The sequence below is a fragment of the Palaemon carinicauda genome, chromosome 18 (assembly GCF_036898095.1).
Source record: "Palaemon carinicauda isolate YSFRI2023 chromosome 18, ASM3689809v2, whole genome shotgun sequence".
Lineage (NCBI taxonomy): Eukaryota > Metazoa > Arthropoda > Malacostraca > Decapoda > Palaemonidae > Palaemon > Palaemon carinicauda.
This window is the reverse complement of record NC_090742.1, coordinates 92,811,200-92,824,231: the sequence shown is the minus strand read 5'-3', so window position 1 is coordinate 92,824,231 and position 13,032 is coordinate 92,811,200.

Sequence of the window (13,032 nt, the reverse complement as noted above, 5' to 3'; positions counted from 1 at the left end):
ATAGCCTTCAGGCTATATCAACTAGATTCATGGAATTTTGGCTATATAAACCATCGACGAGTCCTGTGAGGCCACGCACAGTCCAAATGCAAGTGTGGGTAAACCATGAAATTACTCTATGATGAAATTTAAGAGTTTGTGCAGGAGAATGGAAGAAAGGAAGAGTAAACGGAGGTAGAGTAGAAGTCTATAAAGCAAGACCCTGGCCGCACAACGCATTTACGGGATCAGGCTATATCCATTGGCTATAGATGGGGACTAGGCCGTTAAAATTAGTGATTGCACCCATAGCTTTTTCTTTGGGCCTCTGGTAAATTTAGACATCTATTCCCAGATTTTCTCAGGGTTGGAAAAGAAAAAAATATGAAGCAAAAATTATTATGAAACTAATATGATTGATAATATATCAAACAGCCCATTCCATCATTAACATCAGCCATAACTAGTGCTCTGCAGGACAAAGGAATTAGACATGTCCTTCCACTCCCGTCTGCTTATAGTCTTTCTCTATCAGTCTATACCGGCAAATTTTCATAGCTCCCTAATCCATCGTCTTCTCTTCTCTTCCCTGCGTATTTTGCAATCTTTGGGGACCCATTTTGTTAACCTTAATGTCCATTTTTTATCTGTCATTCTCATTCTATGTCGTGTCCATGTCCATTTCTTTTTTCTTATATGTTGTTAGAACATCCTACACTTCAGATTGTCATAATATTCATGTTGCTCTTTTTCTGTCTCTCCATAGCTCTTTGAGTTGTAATTAGAGTATATTCTAAGGTTTTAGTGAGGCTCTAATATTCTGATGCATAACTTAATAACAAGATAATCTATCTAAATACTTTTCTTTTTAGTGAATGGCATTATGATTTTCATAAACTCCTTTTGATCACCAAAAACACTCAATCATATGTGTACCTTTCTTTTAATTTTGGACTTATATCCTGGAGCAGCATTTAATGTCTCTACTAAGTACGTATATTAATTAGTGGTCAAATGAGGTTGGTTCATAACCGTCATTGGTTGTGTCTGCATTTTCATAATTTACTAACATTCATTTTCAGTCCTATATTTCTCCTTTATCTATTCAAATCTTCTATCATGTTTTGAAATTCCTCCTATGGTTCGCTAAACAGAACTATGTCATTTGCAAGATCTTAAATTGTGAAGGTAATCCTACATTTTCCCATTCTAAATTCTTAAAACCTCCAAGGCACGTCAAAAAGAAAACATTCTTTTTTGTTCTCCTACGGTAAATGGCATCACTCCAAACATATAAATTCCTTAGAAAAATAGCAGACAAAATTGCGTGTTTACTAACAGAAGAAGTCCTGGTATATATACCATGAATATAAATATAGAAAATAAACTTGAAAGTAGCGTGATATTGAAATGCCACTCAAGAGGGATTTACATCTTAAGGCTGTAAGAAATATGACCCTAAACAGAAGACTTTTCCGTCACCAAGAACGGATTATGTATATAAGCTGATGTTCTCTGACTCCAGCTTGTTGTATCTTCACACTACTTCAAAAGGGTTTTTAAGTTTTATAATACACAAGCATAGATATTGTTCTGACATGAATGCTTATTATCATATATAGCAAGTTCATTAAGATTTTGTAACAGCATATGGATTACACTATTATTTAATGTGTGCTCCTCTCTCTCTCTCTCTCTCTCTCTCTCTCTCTCTCTCTCTCTCTCTCTCTCTCTCTCTGTATATATATATATATATATATATATATATATATATATATATATATATATATATATATATATATATATATATGTATATATATACATATATATGTATGTATATATATACATACATTTATATATATATATATATATATATATATATATATATATATGTATATATATGCATACATTTATATATATATATATATATATATATATATATATATATATATATATATATATATATATATATATATATATATATACACATATATATATATATATATATATATATAGACAGGTATATATATATATATATATATATATATATATACATATATATATATATATATATATGTATATACATATATATATATATATATACCTATATATATACATATATATGTGTATGTTTATATATATATATATATATATATATATATATATATATATGTATATATATATATATATATATATATATATATATATACATATATATATATATATATATATGTGTGTATATATATATATATATATATATATATATATATATATATATATAAATATATATATATATATATATATATATATATATAAATATATATTTATATATATTTATATATATATATATATATATATATATATATATATATATATAAATATAAACATATTTACACATATACATAAATATATATATATATATATATATATATATATATATATATATATATATATATATATATAAATATATATATATGTATATATATATATATATATATATATATATATTTATATATGTATATATATATATATATATATATAAATATATATATATATATATATATATATATATATATATATATATATATATATATATATATATATATATATATATATATACAGAGAGAGAGAGAGAGAGAGAGAGAGAGAGAGAGAGAGAGGGAGAGAGAGAGAGAGAGAGAGAGAGAGAGAGAGAGAGAGAGAGAGCGTTTCAAGAAACTGAAGGACATTTTTATGTCTTCACGAAACACATACGACATCACTACCATCAAATATTCCGGTTATGCATTTGACAATCTACCACGCAAACCCCGTCCACGGTAGTGCAAAAGACGTGCATGAAGCTAAGCATTTGCCGTGAATACTGTTGAACTATCGTATGTGAGGATGGAATTACTCCAAAGAGACACTAAAAACTTTAACACCGTGTCTGTGTATAAATAAACTTCTATACCATCTAAATGGCCTCAACATCACAACCTTAGAAACATGGCATATTCAGTGTTTGGAGATTTCAGTAGTTACAACAATATATGGGGCTACAGCCAGAATAACACTCATGGAGAGGCTGTTGAAAAATGTGATCTGAATGACAACCTAACTATTTTCACTGTGCAGAAGACTAACCATCTTTTATGAGCTCAAGATAGAAGAGAGACATAGCCCTAACCTATCAATTGTGTCGTCTTGTCACTACTCAAAATATATCAAATCTGTCTGGGACCTAATTCCAAAATCTCAACACAGACCAATTGCCGTTAACATCAGACCAGTTATCCAAACTCTTGAGTATGATCCTATAGCAAAATTTTACTTCCCGAAAGCAAAGTGGGAATGTTTCACGCCAGACAGAGCTGGATGACAAAGAAAAATAAAATCAAACCAGAACTAGACAGCTGAATTTTTTTCATGAAACGTATATGGACAGTGTCAAAGAAACATATTCCAAGACAAAGCATTAACAATTTTATCTTGTGTATTAGAGATGAAGGTAATAATATTTAAATTTATCATACACCAGTGTACAATTCAGACCTGTTTGCCCAAAACACAATCAAGCTTGTAGAGCCGTTGTTAGCCTCTGTAGACAACGAGTAAACGGAAAGATGGCAAGAACTGATAACCATCCCATATATGTCTCAGAATAGTAAGAAATCATGGAAAACAATCAGTAAACTGAACTCGGATAAGAATACCCAAAGAAGAATAGCTGATGTAACACCGAAAGTAGTAGCTGAGCAATTTTTATTTAATGGAAAGCCATATAACAAAGAATGAGAATATCTCGAAAGAATGAAAGACGAAATGAAACGATTCATGTAAGAAAATGATACCTTTGAACCACTGATTGCTGAAGAACGGCACGAATCCATAAAACACCTTAAAACTAGAAAACCTACCGGGCTGGATGACATTAATTCTGAGTTAATACTGCACTTTGGCAACAGGACCATTTCATGGGTATTGGCACTTCTTAACAACTGTGCAAGTACATTCTAGATCCCTAAACTATTGAGAAGAGCTAAAATTGTGGCCATACTAAAACCTGGCAAAGACCTGATGATCTGTAAGAGCTATTGGCCAATACCTCTCCTCTGCAGCTTAAGCAAACTGTACAAACGGGTGATAATGGCCCGCATAGCTTCCACATTCAAAGAACAATGTACACTAGACCAGACTGGCTTCGGAGTAGGAAGATTTTGCTGCTCCAAGGTACTTAGCCGCCTCACTCAGTATACTGAGGCTGGGTTTAAGCAGGGGAATATCGCAGGTGAGGCAATATTCATTGACCCAATTAAACTGAGAACCTCATGTTGCTCCTTTTGAAACTTGTCATAGTTATTCACAATGTAAGCATAGTGACTATTATACAGTCATTGCTGACTGAAAACTTTTCTTCAGTGATATGGGCGGTAAGAAGAGCAGATCGTGAAAAACAGAAAAATGGCCTTCCACATGGTGCTGTGCTGCCCACAATGTTTCTCATCCTATACCAATAATGGACCAGTTTAGAGATATCCATAGATTTATGTATATGGATGATCTGTGCCTAGCCATCCAATCAGATTTATTTACTACCATTGAGAGTAAATTATCAGATGCTTTGAAAGATCCTAATGAATACAACAAGCTGAATTTCCTAAATGCCAATCCAGACCAAACACAAGTATTAGCTTTTCATCTTGAAAAAATACAAGACAAAGGGTGAGTTGAGAGGTTCCCTGTCTATGTAGTCATTAGTTTAGACAGAAAACTATGTTTTAAGGAGCGTGTAAGGAACGAAAAGGAGAATGTATCTATCAGGAATAACCTCCTTAGCAAATATGCCAATTCAAATTGGGGAACAAATCTGACCAACTGTTTTACAAACAGTTTTAGTACTGAACTAATCCTCTGCCGAATACTGCTCCCCAGGCTGGGAAAAGTCCTGTCATTCCTTTAAAAGTCAATATTGATTGTCAAGCACTAAACCACTGACCATGCACCGAACAGCTCATTCAAAGACCTAAAAATATAAAGAAGAGAATGATGAAAGGCACCTGCTCTATGATCTCCTAGTGGCTACACAAAGATAAGATTCCCACAAGAGCTTCATAACCACCACTAGCCTCGACCCCATGGATCCAGCAACTAACCGTTTAGAACACTGGCGCAAAGCAGACCACTGGCCCACCTGATGAGGTTATCCAGAGCCCATGTGAGTCTATTCCCAATAATAATAATAAAAAAAAAAAACTGTATAGAAAGGATTGGGTTACTATTAATCAAGAAAGAGCTAGAGTTGGAAGAACTGTAGACAATCTTATTGAGTGGTGACTTATGCCCTCAGCTGAATGCCCATGTGGGCATCATATCAAGACAAATGCATCCAATACATCGTTAGTGTGAACAGGAGCCAATCTGTACTGTTTTGGACCTCTACGTATTTAATCAGGCCACTCTGCATAGATACATCGTTAGCACGATAAGATATTATGATGATTCCAACATATGTATCAACAAAATTCCATACAGTGGAAGAAATAGAATTTTATTTGAAGATCTGGAGATATCTTCAAAAGATATAAACCTCAATTTATATGTTTTAGTTGATTTCAATGTTAAATTAGGTGAAAAGATAATAGGTAAATCAGCAGTAGGTGAATTTGGAGTAGGTGCAAGAAATTACTTAGGAGACATGATTGTAGAATTTCTTGAAAGAAACTACTGAAAAATCATAAACTCTTTTCTTTATAAAACAGAGAAAACTGGCACGGAGAAGACAAATGAAGAAACAAAAAGAGAAAAATTTCATTATCTGTGTAAAGACTAATTTCGTTAAAGACTAGCTATAAGAAGCCTGCTGCGTGGGCTACAATCTTCTTGACTTATTACATAAACCCCTAAAACTGCTACAAAAACTTTAGGCAAATTAGACTCGGAAACACAAGAGCCTCAATTCGAAGCCAAGAATGACGTCAAGAGCATATTTCAAAGTAGCAGATACTTTCAAAGAAGTGGACCCTTCAAACAAACGTTCTCAGCAAATTATTTTAAAAAAATCGTGGGACATCCTACAGGAGTTTCACTCGCACTCCCGTGACAATCGCTAGGATGGGGTAGGCAAAAGAGGAAAGGGAAAAGACTTCCCTCGTCCTAGTGATTGTCACAGGAGTGCGAGTGAGACTTGCATAGGATGCCAAGTGATTTTTGACAATGTTTGTTTGAAGGGTTCATTTCTTTGATGTATCCGCTCTTCTGAAAAGTGCTCTTGTGCGAGACGTCATTCTTGACTTAAAATTGAGGAGTTTGTCTTTTCGAGGGTAGGTTGCCAGAAGTTTTTGGGGTAGTTGTAGGGATTATTCCATTAAGTCGAGAGAGGTGTAGCCCGCTTAGCGGGCTTTTTAGTGCTAGTCTTCTCTTTTACTATAATGATCTTACATCTTACATTCAGCTCAGCTTATTAAGACTCCACGGTCCGTTTGTTTTCACCCACATTCTAGATATGTCAGTTGATGTTCCTATGTTTTATAATCACAGAACTTATTTCATCTCATTGGTCTTTCTTTACCTACTTTTCTAATTGGAACTTGAATATAAAACTTAATAATTATGTGGTTGCTAACGTTGTGTCATGGTGCTTATGAGTTGCACTGCAACATTGCCTTTTGACTTTTAAAAATGAAGTTATTGTAATTTTCATGTTCATCTTTTACTTTAGACGTTATTTAATTGTATTTGAGGGTAACCCCAGTTGTGGGGATTATTCCATTAAGTCGAGGGGGGTGTAGCCTGCTTAGCGGGCTTTTTGGTGCTAGTTTTCTATTTTACTATAATGATCTTTCATCTTACATTCATCTCAACTTGTTAAGACTCCACGGTCCGTCTGTTTTCACCCACATTCTAAATTTGTCAATCGATGTTCCTATGATTTATAATCACAGAACTTGTTTCATCTCATTGGTCTTTCTTTACCTAATTTTTAATTTGAACTTTAATATAAAGCTTAATAATCATGTGGTTGCCAACGTTGTGTCATGGTGCTTATGAGTTGCTCTGCAGCTTGGCGTTTTTTACTTTCAAAATGAAGTTATCGTAATTTTCTTGTTTATCTTTGACTTGAGACCTCATTTAGTTGTATTCGAGGGTAATCCATAAAATTGTTTACCTTATTCTAAATCAAATTTTAAAATGTAGGGGAAATGCAATAAGTCTTTGCTCGCTTGTTAATGCAAGTTCAATTGCACTAGTCTTTGTGTTTTATATTTGCTACAACTTGTCACAGTTGCTCCCTTTTTTATTAAGCTATATTCTTAACTTGAATCAAAGTACAAAAGAAACTTTTGGAGATCGAAATTAAGAAAGCTGTTACTGATGCTCTTGTCCAATTCTTCCCTTTTAGATATAATTTGTAAATTTCATAATTAAACTCTTTGTCTATGTTGCCTGGTGTTGTTTGTTTAAAATCGGTGGAAAAATCTCACAAAGCTTAATATTATTAAGAAAAATTATAATAGATGGATAACATTTAGCATCACCAAATGTTCTTGGTATCAGAAGGCTGAAAAATAAACACCTTGGTCATCCAGTTTTAAACCTTTTGATCATCCGATAACTTGTTAAAATCAATGTCATGTCTGGGAGGGGGAGGTAGTGGCTTTAAAGGTATTGTGTGTAAATTGCGAAAGGTGTCAGGATTTGGCAAGGAAATAAACAATGAGAAATGAAAATTGCTCCATTTTCTTCCTGTTTACATCGTACCAACACGGTTCTGGTGTAAAGTGACAGCAGCTCCTACCGTGTACCAGCGGGACATTTCAAGTGTTGTAAAGCAGCTGAAATCGTCAGAGTAAAATTCCAATGACAAACGAAACAGCGACAGCACTGGTGTGAAATCGGCTTACTAAAGAGTATTGAAAGAACCATGATGTTCTGGTAAAATAAGATAATGTCCTTATAATTATTTTCTTAAGGGTAGTTCCTCGTGTTTAATGAGCTTATATATAGTAGAGGGACAAAACAATTGTTATCTGGCTCATGTTGTTAGGGTGCATCCATGTCTTTATAATGCTTATATGAAACTAAGCTCATGAAAGAAAGTTTGTTTAACGATGGACATTGGTAACTGGGGTAGAATCATCAATGGAACAATTTCACTTTTATTAGCATGTATGATTGTGAGGTTGGCGATGGTAACGATAATCTTAGAGAAATAGGACGCTCATAATCATTATTTTATTGCCAGATGCATTAGTGAAAAGCCTGAACACAAGGAGCATCCTTTGTTCATGATTTCCTTTTTAATGGCAGTTTTTTAACAGATGTTTTACTGAAATCATTCGTTCAAAACATTTGAAATATCATGTTAAGATATTGGGGTTGTCATGAAACTGCCATGGAGTAAAAGAATTGCACCTTGCCAAAGACATCTTTGAAGAAGCTGTAAAAAATAACTCATAACTGTTAATGTGGTATGAAGATATGCAATGAACAGTAAGATATTGAATATTATGAAATGGATGGAGAGGAAACACTTTATAAAGAAAATAAAAAATATATTGAATAGTAAGAAATAGTTTGAGAGCAAAAACTTTATAATGAAAGTAAGAAATATATTAAATATCAGAAATAGTTGTAGAAGAAACACTTTATAATGAATGCTCATACTGGGGCCCACTAATTACACTATTTCAAAGTGTAAATATTGTTAATGTGGATCCGGGGGTATTAGAAACACAACCAATTGAATGATAATCAACCCCGCTGAGGAGTGCCATATAATGTAACACTTGGGTCTGTACATTTTTAGGAATCTGGTGGCCCCCTGTTGGCATGTAAAAAGCTAGTAGCTGGGTTGATCAAGAGTTAGCAATGTTAGTATGATAAAAATCTATACTAGAACCCACTGAGTACACCCTACAAAGTGTATGGGCGGTGAATGTGAACCCTTGGGGCATCAAGAACACCACCAATTAAATGATAGCCTCACTCTGAAGTGCAACATAATGTAACACTCAGGTCTATACATTTTTAAGGATCCGGGGGCCCATTTTTGCATTTATAGAAGACAGTGACTGGATTGATCAAGAATGATCATTGACGATATGATTAAAAAGTGTGATTTCCTATGATATAAAGTATTGCATTCATTGCACAACCTCTGGGTCGACAACATTTTTTGTTTTCTTTCACTTTTATACCAGCAAATGATTTAGCTCTTGACATGAAAAAATAATTTTGACCATAATTGAAAACTTGCTTGGGAAAGTAAACTGTAACATATGTTAATGACTGGCCTTAAGCTTTGTTGTTTGTTAGGCAGTATGCTAACCTTACTGGAAACTGAAATCATGCTATGCTTATGGGTAGTGCTCTAGCTTGTAATGACATTGTTATTTTAGGTATTGTCATATACTCACCTCTCTGGTAATTTCCCGCAACAAAAGGAACAAGTGCGGCACTCTCTGGTGTATAATCAGCTGATAAAAGAGTTTTGAGAGAACCATAGTGTGAGGTCAAAATAAGATAATATCCTGATATTTTTTTTCTTGAAGGATAGTTGCTTATGTCTATCGAAATTTACATATAGAAGAGGGACAGAACAATTATTATCTGGTCCATGCTTTTACGGCGCTTGCGTTGGGTTTACGCTAGTAACACGCTATTTGGAAGACAGGGTTTTGGTCTCCAGATGCTATAAATTTTGATGTAACAGTAGTAAACAAGTTAAAGTCAAGCGGCCATAGAATGGCGAGAAGTAAAATTGGTCTAGATCTAAGGAAAGAATGAGATATACTAATTTGGGAAGGGAAATAAACACTCTTGTAAAAATAATAAAAAAATCTGATGAATATAGTTTAGCAATACAGTAAAAAAAAGGGGTGAGGGGACTCACAGCTGCATGTGGAAATGGGAGCAAGACAAAAGAAATGAATAGAAATTTAAGAAAACTTGTATTGCAATGAAGCATTATGGTCAAAATTACTACAGTAGTTCATTGACATATCATCTGATGGTGCCAATACTTGATTCAGTGTAATCCTAGTAGAAACTTCCTGAAGTCAATGTTTTCACGATCTCCTGATTTCTAATGGAGCAGATATGAAAGTGCTGTTACATTTCACGAACTTATGAGAGTCAAACTTTTCAGCCATGACAGCACTGAAAACTTTATATCAGTATTCATAATGAAACGGCATCTCATTATCTCAGGGAAATAGCTGATAAAAGTTTTCCAACTTTGACAGGCACAATGTTACCTGCGCTTTGACTACATTGAAACTAATGCCTATGTTTTGAATGAATGCATGTACTGTAACCCGAACTTTCTTTTGAAAGTCTCAATTTTATGGTATCAAGAAATGTTGTTTTTGGTGGCCCCTGACATAGTTTTATTCAGATTATTTAATTTGGTGAATGTGTCTGCCAGGTAGCTCAGTCAAAGGTGGCCCTTGTCCTCATTAAAGAAATCAGCCAGCACAGGTTTCTTCTCTGAGAGGAATGTACACAGCTACTCTCCTATACGGAATAAAGGTCCCCAAATTACAATATTTCAAAGACAGTAGAGTCAAATTACCATATAACATTTTTTTATATTCATCTTAATCGATACTTTTTTCAAATACACACACGCACGCCCACTCACAAACAATCACACACACATTTATATATATATGTATATATATATATATATATATATATATATATATATATATATAGATATATATATATATATATATATGTATATATATATGTATATATATATATATATATATATATATATACATATATATATATCTATATATATATATATATATATATCTATATATATATATATATATATATATATATATATATATATATATATACATATATATATATGTATATATATAGATAGATAGATAGATACATAGATAGATAGATAAATATATATGCAAATAAATGTAAGAATTGACGAGGAGCAGACAATTAACAAAGAATGGTGTGATATTCAGATCATATATCACTCAGTTGGTATAAGTTTTGGGACATGCAGTTACAAGGAGAAATCCATTGATATCATATGACACTTGTTGTACTATAAAAGGAGGATAAAGTCAGAAATTGATTGCTGAAATTCTCGAAGAAGTAATGAAAATTGCAAGATAAAGCATCCTAAGTGTTACAGAATTGATATTTAGGTCAGGAGAAAAGCCAGAAATGAGGAAAGAATATTCAGGCAGTAAAGCAGATGAGGCTGACAAAGTTAAAATTTCACGAACTGGATATTGTGTAAGAATTTATCGCAGAATTATTAGTGATATCTTTATTGGGTAAAAGAAGAAAAAAATATATACTCATCAAAAATAGAGATGGATTTGTTATAATAATAGAAGAGAAAATAAGGCAACGCTAGATCGAACCCTTTAGTGAGGACATGAATAGGGGATATAGAAGGAATAATTTTATTAATATACCTGAAGTTGAGGAAGACCTCGATGTGCCCATGGTTGAATTAACTGGCTTTGAAGTCGAAGCTATCATTAAAAAACTCAAGAGATAGAAAGCCCGTTGAGACGATGGAATAACTGCTGAGAAGATATTGGTGAAAATTTGACGGACCCCCTATTACCTAAAAACTTATTTTTTAGAATGCGGCTTGAAGAAGTAGAATCTGATGAACGGGAGCTAGTAGGGGTAATGAAAATTAAAAAAATAAAGAGATCTTAATAACTGCAATAATTACAGAGGCATCACACTTACGTCAGTTCTAATGATAATATATAGTAAGCTTATTCTAAAGAGACTAGAGAGAAATATCAATGGAAAGCTGAGATGAACAAGCAGAAATTAGAAAAGGTAGAAGTTGTACAGACCCAATTTAAATTTAAGACAAGTTGTACAGCAAAAGAGAGAATATAGAAATCCACATTTGATGGCATTTGTGGACTATCAAAAAGCTTTGATGGTGTGAACGGGCCAGTTTTGTAGAGAGTCCTGCATTATTATGGAGTACTTAAATACATAAATTTGATTGAGTTTGTTCATGAGCAGAGTATGCGCAAAGTTAATGTTAGTCGAGTCCTATCAAATGAAATTCCAGTGAACATTGGAGTCCTCGAAGGAAATGTGTTATCATTAATGTTGTTTATCATCTTTATGGATTTTGTAATACATAGAACTGTTTGGAATGGTGGAGAATGGTTGGACTGGATTGGTAATGAAAAATTAGCTAATCTAGTATATCCTGATGACCCTATCCTTATTTGCAGAACACCAGAGAAGAAAGAGAGAGATAATGAGAACTCGTATATCAATTTTCCTGGAAATACTGGCTAATTTCCAGGCAGTGAACAATCAGATCGGTCAGCCACTATCACTAATCCACTGAGAACAGTGTGATGATTGAAGTAACCCAAAACTAGATATGTTTTAGGGCATTAAAGACTGCCCATGAATGGCAGGGTCAAGGGACAGTGACGTTGTCCAATTAAGCATGCCAATGCTATGAAACTGACCATATATACATATGATCAGCACCGAAATCCCCTCTCCACCCAAGCTAAGACCAAGGAGGGTTAGGCCATGGTTGCTGATGACTCAGCAGATAGATCTATAGGCTCTCTCAAAACCACCATCTTTAGCTCACACGGATGGTGAGGTTGCAGCGACCAGAGTAACTAAGGAGTTTGAGTTGGACTCTAAACCCCCATCTGGCGTTCACCAGTCAAGGACGTTGCTAAATCCGCCACTATAACCATTTGTCCTGTAGTGAAGTGAAAACACCTGCATTTGTTGTTTTTGTGCATAGTTTTATGTATACTATTCAGGGCCACCCATAATTTACTGATTTACAGTGAACGATCAGACCAAAATCCGCAGTAATGAATAAAAAAACTTCTATGCCCCCAGTGTCAGCAGCAGTGGAACAACTGCAGAGGGTGTGAAAACATCTTTGAACTAGAACCGGCTAACTTTAGAAATAATCCTTCAAACAAACAATATCAGACCCTGTTACTAGTATAGCTGACGAAAGTAAACAAGGATATAATAAGATTGAGTAAAATTAGATAAACTTTGAAAAGAGTGCCACAT